This window comes from Malania oleifera, chromosome 10, assembly GCF_029873635.1.
Source record: "Malania oleifera isolate guangnan ecotype guangnan chromosome 10, ASM2987363v1, whole genome shotgun sequence".
In the NCBI taxonomy this organism is placed as follows: domain Eukaryota; kingdom Viridiplantae; phylum Streptophyta; class Magnoliopsida; order Santalales; family Ximeniaceae; genus Malania; species Malania oleifera.
In genome coordinates this window covers 49,438,131-49,448,079 of record NC_080426.1, presented here as the reverse complement: position 1 = coordinate 49,448,079, position 9,949 = coordinate 49,438,131, and positions in this window count along the sequence as shown.

Below are 9,949 nucleotides of genomic sequence, written 5' to 3'. Positions count from 1 at the left end.
TGCAGGAGTTGAATTTCAGACGCCAAGGGCGTAGAATTTAGGATTCTAGGGAGACTCTCAGTAAGTCAGGTAAGGGGAATAAATTATAGCAGTGTTTTTAGAGTTATTATTTGAATGAATATGTGAAATTGAGCATATGATATTTTGTCTGAAAATTATTATGATATAAATATCAGATAAATTGTGTGGCATTTGAGTAATTGTAAATTGTGATATTTTGGAGTGTAAAATATAATAATGTGTAATTTCTGAGAAAATATTGAAATGAGAATTACTGATCTGATTAGTGAAAAATAATGTAATATGGTATTATTATATAAGTAGAAATGTTTTGCCTGGAAAATGGGATTTTGTGAATTATTGATATTAGAAAATAATGAAATGTGGTATTTATTTGTGAGTGGAAATTATTTGCATGAGAAATGAGTATTTTGGGAAAATGTGAAAAATACATGAAATATGATATATGATATTACGAGATGATGAAATGTGCACAGAAAATGATGAGAATATTTATATTGAACTGAATTGTGATATACTGGAATATATTTGATGAGATGCTAATACCGCATAATGATTGCGGGTATGTGGTGGTAAACCCTGTTGGATGGTTATGATATTTAGCAAGGTACCGTTGCGAGTGGTGTTAGTGCAACCACACGGACTCTTGGAGCGTGTGGCGTGACAGTCGACTGTGCCATTGTGTAGGGTTGTTGGGCCCCCTGAGTCCGGATCAGGGTATTAGGCCGGCCAGTCATACTACAAACGCGATATGTGATATGATATTTGATCTAACCGGGTCGGCCAACCGCGGTTAGATCCAGCCTTCGGGCCACACAACCTTGACCATGGAGGGAAGCATGGCGTGTATAGAAAGATCCTTAAGGTGGCCATGAGTTACAGACGCGATGTTGGTATTTGATACCGAGGATACTCATGAGCCGGAAAGTAAAGTGGAAATGAAAAGTGAAAGAATGATAAAATTGGCTAAAATGAGAAATGAAAGAAAGAATGGAAATTGAGAAATAAAGAATGATAAAATTGAGAAATGGAACAGTGTGAGTTAATAATATAAATAATTAAGGAGAAGTGAAACTCTCCGCCTGAGGGCTTACTGAGTAAGGTGAGTGCCCTGATGGGTATCAGATGTGGCTATACCCGGCTGCATAACGTGTTAGGGTAGAGGGAAGCTACCTATATGGGCAGGTAATCTTACATATTCTAAGGAACTTCGCATGTAAATATGTGTTGGAAATCATTGAATTTGATAAATGATTTTTAAGCTTATAAAAGCTTGTGTTGTATATTTATATGATTATGTGTATGTGAATATCAGTGTATTTTCTCAAATGAAATGGTGATTTGAAAAGTAAAGTGTATTATAATTGTACTTATTTGGCCACACACTATAAATAATTTATTCCTTCTTACTGAGATGTGTCTCACCCAAATTATCTAAATTTTTCAGGGAACAGAGATAGGCCTGGTGGTAGAGCTCGGTGATCATAGGGAGCTAGGACCCTGAGATATAGGGTGAGTTTTGACTAGGGAGGGGTGGTTTCCTAGGATTGTATTATTTTTGGGTGTGAGATAGTGTTGTGTATTTATGTATGTTGATACTCTGGGTATTGTATTCTGACTTATGTGTATATACTAGCTTTCGCTGTTAGGTTGTTTAATAAAATACTTTTTACCCTGTATCCAATGCGGGTCGGGTCGTATGAATGGTACTAGGATTGTTGATGTGGCCGATTTGTGGATGTTGTGGATTTATGACGTGATTATTTATTTATTAAAAGAAAAAAAAATTGTACGAAAATCGGGGCGTCACAGATGCTGTTGGGGTGGTATACTCAATATGGAAATTGTGTGAGTGAAATTCCTACTGATGCCGTTGGAGAGGTATGCTCACTATGGAAATTGTGTGCATGGAATTCCTATTGATGTCGTTGGGGAGAAATGCTCAGTATGGAAATTGTGTGGTGAAGTTCGTACTATGCCGTTGGGAAGGTATGCTCAATATGAAAACCGTGAATGAGTTGAGGGTTGGAATGAAATGTGATCTATTGTATTATGTAAAGTACGTAAATGTGAATTTATGTATACATAAATATGGAATGAGTTAGAATGTAAAATGATTATTAGATATGAAAGAGTGTGTGTTGTACAACATAAATAATGGAAGCGAAGTAAAACTCTCCGCCTGAGGGATTACTGAGTAAGGTGAGTGCCTTGATAGGTATCAGATGTGGCCATTCCTAGCAGCATAACGTGTTAGGGCAGAGGAAAGCTACCTGTATGGGCGGACAATCTTCCCTATTCTCAGGAACTTTGTGGGTAATTATGTGTGTTGAAAACGAATAAACTTGAGAAATGCTTTTAAAACTTATAAAAACTTGTGTTGTATATCTATATAATTATGAGAATGTGAATATCAGTGTATTTTCTCAGATGAAATGTTGTTTTGAAAAAAGATAAAGTATATTATAACTGAACTCATATGGCCACACACTACAAATAATTTATTCCTTCTTACTGAGATGTGTCTCACCCAAATAATCTAAATTTTTCAGGGAACAGAGATAGATCGGGTGATAGAGTTTCGTGATCATAGGGAGTTGGGATCCTGATATACAGGGTGAGTTTGGACTAGGGAGGTGTGATTCCCTAGGGTTGTATTGTTTTTGGATATAAGATAGTATTGTGTATTTTTGTATATTGATACTCTGGGTATTGTATTCTGAATGTTATAAATATACCGTCTTCCGTTGTTAGGTTGTATAAATAAAATAACTCTTTACCCGGTACCCAATACGGGTCGGGTCATCTGAATGGTAATAGGATTGTTGACGTGACCGATTTATGGATGTTATTGTTGATGAATGAATATTTATTTATTAGTGAAAAAAATTGGTACGAAAATCGGGGCGTTACAGGGTGTATGGGAAGAAAGAAGCGGTATCAGAAGAGGAAAGAGAGAAGTTCAAGGGTTGTTTTGTAGCAAAGGGTTACTTGCAAAAGAAATGAGTTGATTATGATGAAATCTTTTTTCCTGTGATTTGACACACTTCCATCAAGGTAGTGTTGGTATTGAGGGCACCTTATGATATGCATTTGGAGCAAATGCATGTAAAGATAGCATTTCTCCATGGTGATTTGGAAGAGTTAATTTACATGGTACAAGAAGAAGGGTTTAGCCAACTTGGACAGGACCACTTGGTTTGTAAATTAAAGAAGTCACTTTACGTGCTAAAGCAATCTTCGAGGCAGTGGTACAAACATTTTGACTCCTACATTATTTGGATAGGCTACAAGAGGTGTGAGTATGATTGTTGCATGTATTTTAGGAGTCTTGATGATATTTCTCTTATTTTTCTATTGTTTTATGTTTGTCGCGACGTCCCGGCGAGCGCGTGTGCCCCGGGCGGCGAAATTAAAAATCAATTTTAATATTTTCATGAAAAAATCATGGAAAAGGTCGGAGTCGCCACTAACCTTTAGTGTGGTTAGAACACATGATTACTACCCCGTTAGGGGTAGAATCGGTCTATGTTACCAGAGTTAGGCTCGGGAGTTCGGTTACGCGAGGGGAAGGTACAAGCACCCCCTACGCGCCCGTTCTTACGAACGGTACCTAATTAATTTGAAACAATCCCTAAGTTAATCAAATAAATCTTTAAATTACTCCTTTTTGTGAATTTATAAATACCTATGAAAAATAAATAAATAAATAAATATATACATATATTCCTTCAGAGCTTAGGGTACGTAATGCCCGAAGGCTCATACCCTCGCAATAAAATCATAGGGATTATAAAAATTAAAAATATTTAAATAATAAAAAAATATGTATAATAAAATAAAATAATAATAATCATTATAATAATGAACATAATAATAATAATAATAATAATAATAATAATAATAATAATAATAATAAATACCAATAGTAAAAATAATAATAATGGTACTAATGATAATAATAATAATAGTATTAATATTAATAGTAGTAATCCCGTAATAACAATAATAAATAATATTAATACGCACATATTAACAATAAATACATATTCTAAATATCATAATGGTAACATAATAATTTCACACATGATAATAATAATAACACACTATAAATAAAAGGTAATAATAATAATGTTCCTAATGGTACACACCTCTAATGTTCTATAAATATCTTTACACCCATATGGAAATAATTGGTAAAAGAGATAAACCAAATTTCAAATTAAAACATGGAAACCTATACACAAGTAAAGAAATAATGAAATTATGGAAACAAGGTATTGCTGAAAATAATAAATACAAAATGGTTGCCAAAATTAATACACAACCCTAACTACACAAATATTAAATACAGAGTGAGTACGATAATGACCAAAAACCCTAAGTACATAATTTATATGGAAGCAATTCCAACCCTAAAAGTACATCAAGATACAATAAATCAAAGTATGAGAATACAATAAATCCAAACAGGATATACAATGTTAAGAATATATAGTAATAAGGTAGCAATTTTAAATATACCCTAATATACAATATAATAACATAACCTCAAAATACCAAGGTTACCAAGATAAATGATATTGTGTACATTAAAATACTACAAATATGATAGTAATAAATATATAATATGTAACATCCATTATAATATTGAACATACCTTACAACTAACGTGCTAATTACACTAAAATACTAAACACAATATTACTAGATATATCAACATGCTAACCGTAACCAAAATATAAAATAAGCAAATCAACTATATAAACCTAAACATAATAATGAAACAATCTACCTAATAAACCCAATAATAGCATATAACAATAATAAAACAATAATAATGATACCAACCATATGTGAACAATAGAACATTAATACTAATAAAATCAATATGATAATTAATATAACAATAACATCCAAACCATACCGTAATTTTAATAATAGTAATATACAAACTAGTAATATAAGAAATAACGCAATCATGTAATTAATAATCATGTACAAACTACGTAATACTAATACTAATACAATTAATATAGTAATAACGCTAATATTAATAAACCAACTATATAATAATGTTACTAATACTAATACATAAACAATATGGCCATAACACTAAAATAATAACAATACAACCCATATAATGACAGCATTAAAAATGATATACAAGCGTATAATAATATTATTGATGGTAATATATAAATAATATAACAAAATTATTCATAATAATATTCACATGATAATAATACTAATACTAATAATATATAAATATTATTAACAATAATACACAAATAACAATACTGATAGAGTAGAGTCAATATAAAAATATATATATATATATATATATATGTATGTATGTATTAACAATAGCACTAAAATAAATATATATTTGTGTGTGTCCGGTGTACAGCAGTGTGTGCAGCAGAGTGACTTACAGCGGGGGCGGCTCGGATAGCCGCTGGCAGGCTAGGTGGCCTCGAGCTCGGGTGGATCTGGATGATTGCAGCAGGTTCTGGTGTTGCAGGGATGGCCGGAGGAACCAGTGGCCGTGAGTGGTATCACCGGAGTGTAGCAGTCTCCCGCAGGCTTCTCAGGCTCGTGGCGGCAGCAACAGGAGATTAAAGGTTCTGGAGTGGTTGCAGCACCGTCGGAGGATGGCTGTGAGCAGCGCCGGGTGCGGCCGTGGGTGTCTCGGTGCTGGCCGGAGCTTGCTGCGTGGGTGGTTTGCGACACCAGCAGCAGGGACGTCTGGGAAAGGCTCGTGGCAAGTCCCTGTGGCTATGGTGTGGACTACTGGTCTGTGGTTGGTCTTGAAGATGAGCGGGAATGTGTCTCGGGTTTGTTTTTTGGATCTGGCCGTGATGGATGGATGGGAGAATGATGGAGACGGCTGGGGGTAAGGCCGTGGGGGGGTTGCCAGGTGGGCTGTGCAGAGAGGGTGATGGGAGATGAGAGATGGAAGAAGTGAGAGAGTGAGGCTGTCTGGAGATGGGTAGAGGAAAAAAATGAAGAGCACGGCTTGAGTGCCGCTGCTGTGTCTTGCTCTTTCTCCCCCTTTGGGAATCTCCGCTGCTGTGTGTGCAGCGCCCCCCACCCCCCCCCCCTGTTTGAAGAGAAGAAAAGGTTTTTATGAGCAAAAATTAGAAACCCCCACATCTCCCCTTCCTTTTAGTTAGGTATTTTTTTTCTTTGGAAAATAATATATAATGAAAATATTATTAATATGGTAATAATAAATAAATAATAATAATAATAATAAGGTAAAAAGAATGATAATAATCTACTAATGCATTAAAAATCATCTTCAATACTAAAATGAACTAATAAATCAATATAATACCTAAAATACAAGTAAAAATAAAAATAACGATAAACTAATACTATAATATTACATAATACAACTAGGAAAATTATAATAATCTAATAAATAAATAATAAGAAAATCTAATACTATTAAAAATACTAATATAATAATAATGATATAAATATATTGGTATTTTTTTCTTTTTGGAAACATATATTGAGATAACTACTTATTATGGTAATAAGGAATAATAATCAAATAATAATAATAATAATAATAATAATAGGAAAAATAGCAAAATAATAATAATAGTAATAACAACAATAAATAACATCTACAAATAATAATAATATAATATAATAATACAATAATAATAATATAGTAATAATAGGATAAAAATTCTAATATAATGATAATATAATTAAAAATAATATTAATAATAATGAAACTAAGCAATAATCCATAATAAACTACACAATATCATAGAAGTAAAAAAATACAATAAAGGGTAATAATAATCATACTAATGACTACTAATAATAATAATAATAATAATAAATCAAATAAAATAATCCTCCTCCTCCTCCGCTTCCTGCCCTTCCTCCTCCTCCGCCTCCCCTCCCCCTCCCCCCCCCCTCCTCCCTCCTCCTCCCCTGCCCCTCCTCCTCCTCCTCGTCCTCCTCTCTTGGGCCCTTGGGCCCCCCTGGGGTGGTTGTCTACAAAGCTCCCGCGCCCCCTCTTTGTAGGCTTCGTCGCTTCAACGTCAAAGTAGGAACTTTCTCCTCGTTTTTTGTAGCAACAAGCCTGCAAAGATAAAAGACGTGATTTTGGACCGTACCCACTTGGTAACAAAGAGACCAAAATGATTTGTGAAAACGATTTGCATGTATGCTTGAGAGCACATGATGACTTGCGTCGAGTGTAGGAACTCGAGCTATAGTTCACGGAGTTGCACTTGCACCGGGTAGGAACCCAGCTATAGTTCACGAAGGGTGACTTGCACCGGTGTAGGAACCCGGCTATATTCACGTGCAACCCGAGCTATAGGTTACTTGCACGTGTAGGAACCCCAGGTGAATCAGGGTGTAGGAACCCGAGCTATAGTTCACAGACGGAGGGTGACTTGCACCGGGTGTAAAACCCGAGCTATAGTTCACGGAAGGGTGACTTGCACCGGGTGTAGGAACCCGAGCTATAGTTCACGGAGGGTGACTTGCACCGGGTGTAGGAACCCGAGCTATAGTTCACAGAAGGTGACATTGCACCGCGTGTAGGAACCCGAGCTATAGGGGGGTTGACTTGCACCGGGTGTAGGAACCCGAGCTATAGTTCAACGGAAGGGTTGACTTGCACCGGGTGTCGGAACCCGAACTATAGTTCACGAGGGGACTTGCACCGGGTGTAGGAACCCGAGCTATAGTTCACGGAGGGTGACTTGCACCGGGTGTAGGAACCCGAGCTATAGTTCACGGAGGGTGACTTGCACCGGGTGTAGGAACCCGAGCTATAGTTCACGGATGGTGACTTGCACCGGGTGTAGGAACCCGAGCTATAGTTCACGAAGGGTGACTTGCACCGGGTGTAGGAACCCGAGCTATAGTTCACGGAGGGTGACTTGCACCGGGTGTAGGAACCCGAGCTATAGTTCACAGGGTGACTTGCACCGGGTGTAGGAACCCGAGCTATAGTTCACGGAGGTGTGACTTCCACCGGGTGTAGGAACTTGAGCTATTGTTCATGGACGGTGACTTGCACCATGTGTAGGAACTCGAGCTATAGTTCACGAATGGTGACTTGCACCGGGTGTAGGAACCCGAGCTATAGTTCATGGAGGGTGACTTGCACCGGGTGTAGGAACCCGAGCTATAGTTCACGGAGGGTGACTTGCACCGGGTGTAGGAACCCGAGCTATAGTTCACGAGGGGTGACTTGCATCGGGTGTAGGAACCCGAGCTATAGTTCATGAGCTATAGTTCATCCGGAGGATGACTTGCACGGTAGGAACCCGAGCTATAGTTCATGAGGGGTGACTTGCATCGGGTGTAGGAACCCGAGCTATAGTTCATGGAGTAATAACTCAAACATTAGTGAGACAAAGGTCGTTTAGATAATGATCAAAAGAGATGCATGACAAGAGGGGTATGACTAGAATGCAGTAGTACATGTATGCTGTCTACTGTGGTGCCAGAACATGGGGATATGTTGCTACATGTTTTTATGCAATGCCTGAAATGTATGGTAATGAATGAAGGAAATGCCTGAATCTTTTCCCCTGGTGCGTCTGTGATCAATAACCTCATCTTTCATCTTGGCCATGCTTTTGATATTTGCCACATCTGTAACTGATCTTGGCTCAATTTTCTTAATTCACCCAATCATGGAGACGATTGACTTGGCTAAAAGGAAACTCACTAAAAAAATCTGCCTCAGTTGAATGGATCTACAACCAATATTAACCCTGTTTGCTTAATGCAATTGGATAGGGAGACAAGTTTTGACACGACAATTGCCTCATTGCAAATGCATCAGTAAAAGCTCTCAGTTTCATATGAAGGCCACAACCTCCTCAGATTCTGCCTTATTCATCGGTTGTACACCACATTTCCAAAGCTCTAAGTCATATTTGCTGATCATGCCTGAAACAGGAAGCATATTAGCGAACTCTTTTGATTACCCTATTCTTGAGACTATGAAAAAGGTTTTTTTTTTTTTTTTTTTTTTATAAATATCCAACCATGTAATTGTAACATCCCTTTGCTATATCAAAAGATCATATATGCAAGATGACTAGTTTACCAGACTTAAATGTCAGTTCAAAGGAAAAACTTTATACCAGTATTCAAAAAGTCGAAGCACATGAATGTTAAGTTGTCAAGCTTAATTCCCCTTTGACTGATTTTTTTTCTTTTTCGTCGATGACCCCAAACATTTCTCCCTCCTTTTGCCTTATTCCGTTGCGAACCCCTATAATTCTCAAGTTAAACTATTGCCTCAGGTTTAGTTCATGTTTTGATCTCAAGATGGTCTTTAAGACTTGGGACGAAACGTAGGCTTGGGGATATAGGTTTTCTGAAGAAGAGGGAAACTATGGCTCAAAAATCCCAACCCATAATGACATTCTCTGCCCCAGTTTAAGTTGAGGCACTTTGTTTTGGCTTTGACCGAACTTGTCTTTTGAACAAGCTGCCTACGTACCTTTTCAGGATCAGGTCATTACGTAGTTCAGACTCAATCATTGAGTCTGACAAATCATTAGAGACAACAATGTATACCAATCTGGTTAGGTCTTTTATTTGGACTGTAATATAGGCTAGGGGTACGGGTTAAAGGAAGAAAGAGTTAAATAAGGCTCAAAATCAGCACTTTCATTAAGGGCAACTTGGTCAAATATCACATGCGTAGTGTGTCCCTTATTTTCTTTCTCTTTTCTTCTATTTCCATTTGCTTTTGCTGCTCCCTTTTGTTTTTCTCTTTCATAAAGGGATTCGGTCATTTTTGTTTGGACTTCATTTGGGACTAATCCTTTGAAATTGCCCTAATGTGGGGTGTGATCCTTTGACGGGTTAATCAAAAATTGAATTTTCCAGGCTCAAGAAGGGCTTGCAAGGGATCTCTTTTTGTTTC